General features: G+C 45.8%; 1 pseudogene across 1 annotated transcript; it reads left to right on the top strand.

Moving 5' to 3' along the window:
• The first annotated feature begins 1443 nt into the window (after positions 1-1443).
• On the top strand, positions 1444-2707 carry LOC306958718 (ubiquitin carboxyl-terminal hydrolase 48 pseudogene; annotated as a pseudogene). The gene is made up of 2 exons: positions 1444-1994; positions 2136-2707. The product of its transcript is annotated as a ubiquitin carboxyl-terminal hydrolase 48 pseudogene (transcript).
• Positions 2708-4252: the final 1545 nt, after the last annotated feature.

The raw sequence follows: 4252 nt of genomic DNA, 5'->3' as shown, positions 1-4252 counted from the left end.
AAATGACGAGAGTCTCCGGACCCACTCCTTACCACAGCATTCAGACCCACTGATTCGACCCACATATCCTTTTACAAGATTGAGTGCGTATGCAACCAATCAGAAGCCTCTACAACAGTCAGTGCATGATCAAAGGGAGATGGGTCTGAGGGGAGGGGTGCGGAGCCCGCAGCTTCCAGCTGTGACTGAACAGGATAGCGAAAGGAGAGAGGTGAATTTGCATTTAGAAGTTAAGAGAGATGCACTAACAGATTGTGGGAAGTTTAGATCTAGACTGATAGAGGAAGGAAAAGTACTGGAGATCTTCCTGGTAGTAGGGAACGGTAACAGAATCCCAGAAGGGGTACCCCTCGATCTGAAAGACATCACACACCTGATAGATTGTGCAGAGAAACAGGGATTGAAATCACTCCTTGCTCTAAATGCATTAGAAGTCCTGACAGCACCAGGTCTTCTCTTTCCTCATGATGTACCGAATCTGATGTGCTTGGTTTTTAAGCCAGTGCAGTATACATTGTGGGCATCAGAATGGGTTCCCTTCAGGGACAGGTGGCCAGATTGAGGCCTGGAGAACAAGCAATTCCACACAGCTGGCTTGTGAGAGCAATGCTTTCAAGGCTTGAGACATCTGCCTTGATATTGAATAAAATGTTTGTCATTTGGAGGTACATTCCAACAGGTACCTGAGGCAAAGTTGGCATATATTGGGAAAATAACCTGGTTGTGTTTGTATAAGGATCCTTTGTAATTTTATACTCATAGTGCCACTAGAGCTATCAGCAATCACTCTAATCAGTAATCTCTAATCTCTCTGTCTATGATTTTACCAGTACTGTAGGATGTGGCTTTAATTGTTTAGCGTCGGTAACATCACATCAATTATTGCAGGCACAGCATGCTTCACTGTCAGAACTGCGCATGATCTTCATGCATCTCTTCATATAGGTGCCAAGGCTTTGGCACGGGCCTGTTCTATTCCCTTACTGACAGTTCGTAATGTAGTTCAGGCATGTCCATATTGTAATTCTGCCCCAACTATTGGTGCAGGTGTTAACCCCCGTGGCTTAAAGCCACTGCAAATCTGGCAGATGGATTTTACATGGGAACGCCGTATGGCCCCTCGTCCATGGCTCGCCGTTACTGTAGATACAGCTTCTTCTATGATATCAGTCACTCAACATGCAAAGTGCAATTCAACCGCAGCACAGAGTCATTGGGCCACTGCAATAGCCGCTATGGGGTTGCCCAGTCAGATAAAAACAGATAATGGGTCTTGCTTCATCTCAAAATCGACCCAGGAATGGCTAATAGCTTGGGGGATATCTCATTCCAGAGGAATCCCTGGCAACTCTCAGGGACAAGCAATTGTAGAACTTGCCAATCGCCACCTCAAGGAAAAGTTACGCGTCCTAGGGGAGGGGCCGGGTCGGGCCGGGGGCGGCGATGGCGCCGCGGCTACAGTTGGAGAAGGTGGCTTGGCGCTGGACCGAGACGGTGCCGCCCGAGGCGGTGACGCAGGAGCACATCGAAGCAGCCTACCGCGTCAGGCTGGAGCCCTGCCAGCGCAGCGCCTGCCGGAGGAACTGCTGGGGGAACCCCAACTGCCTGGTGGGCATCGGGGAGCACGTCTGGCTGGGCGAGATTGACGAGAACAGCTTCCACAACATCGATGATCCCAACTGCGAGCGCCGCAAGAAGAATGCATTTGTGGGCTTAACGAACCTCGGCGCCACGTGCTATGTGAACACTTTCTTGCAGATGTGGTTTCTTAATCTGGAGCTCCGGCAAGCCCTCTACTTGTGTTCCAGCAATGAGCACACAGTCAGAGAGAGCGTCCCCAAAGACAAAGACTATGAGCCTCAGACCATTTGTGAGCATCTTCAGTACTTGTTTGCCTTGCTGCAGAACAGCAGAAGGTGATACATCGATCCCTCTGGGTTTGTCAAAGCGCTGGGCTTGGATACAGGCCAGCAGCAGGATGCCCAGGAATTTTCATAGAATCATAGAATCATAGAATCACTAAGGTTGGAAAAGACCTAAAAGATCACCCAGTCCAACCGTTCACCTATTCCCAATAGCTCCTACTAAACCATGTCCCTCAACGCAACATCCAGTCTTTCCTTGAACACCCCCAGGGTCGGTGATTCCAAGCTGTTCATGTCACTGCTGGAAGATACTTTATCCAAACAAAAAAATCCAGATGTTCAAAACATTGTTCAGAAAGTTTTGTGGGGAGTACGTCTATGTCACGGTCTGCAACCAGTGTGGCAGGGAATCCAAACTCGTGTCTAAGTTTTATGAGCTGGAGTTAAACATCCAAGGGCACAAGCAGCTGACAGACTGCATAACAGTGTTTCTCAAGGAAGAAAAATTAGAAGGGGACAATCGTTATTTTTGCGAAACTTGTCAGAGTAAGCAGAATGCCACAAGGAAGATCAGGCTGCTAAGTCTTCCATGCACACTCAACCTGCAGCTGATGCGTTTCTTGTTTGACAGACAAACTGGCCATAAGAAAAAGCTGAACACCTACATTGGCTTCTCTGAGCTGCTCGACATGGAGCCTTTTATGGAACAAAAAAATGGTGTTTATGTATACGAACTGAGTGCTGTTCTCATACACCGAGGTGTGAGTGCATACTCAGGGCACTACATCGCCCACGTGAAGGACCCGAGGAAACGGCCAGAAGTTATACCAGAAGAGGTTTAGGTTGGATATTAGGAGTTTCTCCTAATGGGCTCTACTCACAGAGGATTATTAAGTTAATAGGTTGTAATTAGGTTAATAGGTTATAGGGTTATTAGGATAGGATTATTCTGCGAATTGGGATGTAACGGGGCAAGGCTTAACCGAGAGGACAATAGCATGTATAGGTGCAATGCGGGGATTTCGGGGTGTACACCGTTAGGGTCCTCTCGAGTTGTAGTAGACTTTCTTGAGCTTGGAGAGGGGGAGATGTTGTCAGCAACTGCGAGAGACCCCCCCACGGGATGTGACGCGATAGGCCCTCTCCCTGCTCTATGATTGATGTGTGGCACATGCCCTTAGGGGCGTAGACAAAGCACATAGGTTATATAAGCTAGAGTTCACATGTAATAAACGCCATTTTGCCGTTCATCATATTGGTGTGTACGTGCAGTCATTTGGTCCTGGCCTGGTTTTAGGTCAGTACCGTAGGAGGCAATGCAACAGAGATCAAAGTTTGCAGATGACATCCTCACACACAAATCCTTTCAAATTATAGCTCAGTGTTCATTCACAGATCAAGAAAGCAACATAGTTCCAAGGATCTTTAGAATCAATCTGAAGAAGCTGAGAATTGCCACAATTCCCTGAAAGTTCACACAGAATCATAGAATGGTTTGGGTTGGAAGCGACCCCTAAGATCACCTTGTTCCAACACCCCTGCTAATAGGCAGGGACACCTCCCTCTAGACCAGGATGTCAAAGCCCCATCCAGCCTGGCCTTGAATGCTTCAAGGGAGGGGGCATTCACAAAAGAAGAAAAAAGAACAGTGATGAAATAGGCACATTTACATGTACATGCTTCATCTTTCACAAGAAGAAGCTGCTTCAGTCAAGTGATGCTGCTTTTGCTCAAACAAGTTTTATTTAGTACACAGAAGCAGTGTGCAGTACTGTCAGAAGATACAACGTATGTAGCTGGGTGAATGGATATTAACATTAGCAGATTTTTAAAAATGCTTGAAGACTGTGCTTCTTCTGCTAAAATACACTGCTGCTCGAGTGTGCTTAACTGGTTTAAATTTGGACTGGTGTTAAGCAGGTAGCTTAACACTGTAGCACAGAGAAGGATTGGACAGCATGTTTCTGTGCTTCTGTCTCTGTCTCTCACTACACTTCTTCATAACTTAGCATATTTGCCTTCACATATTTGCCATGGTGTAGTTAAACTAATTTCCTTATAAATTTGTTCTCTGAATCAACTGGGTTCCTGCAGCAAGAGTTGAATTCAGCAGCAACCTACATAAGAAAGGCTTTCTTGTCTATGAAATTATCTTTGCCTCAAAGATAATTGTGCTTTGTGATATTAAGCACTCAGGCATATTCAAGTTATTCTCAGAAATAATAATAAAATGGTTAATAAAGACCCATCTGAGGTTTTGATGGAAGCGTGAATTTAATTTCATAAAAATAATTAAACTGCTCAGCTTCCTATTATTCCTGAGGTCTTCTGTGCTCAACTCACCTATCCTGGGAGTCACCTCTTTTTATTTTCATTGCGATTTAATA

The sequence above is a fragment of the Tetrao urogallus genome, assembly GCF_951394365.1.
Source record: "Tetrao urogallus genome assembly, chromosome: 2".
Classification (NCBI taxonomy): domain Eukaryota; kingdom Metazoa; phylum Chordata; class Aves; order Galliformes; family Phasianidae; genus Tetrao; species Tetrao urogallus.
This window is presented reverse-complemented; position numbering and strand designations above follow the sequence as displayed.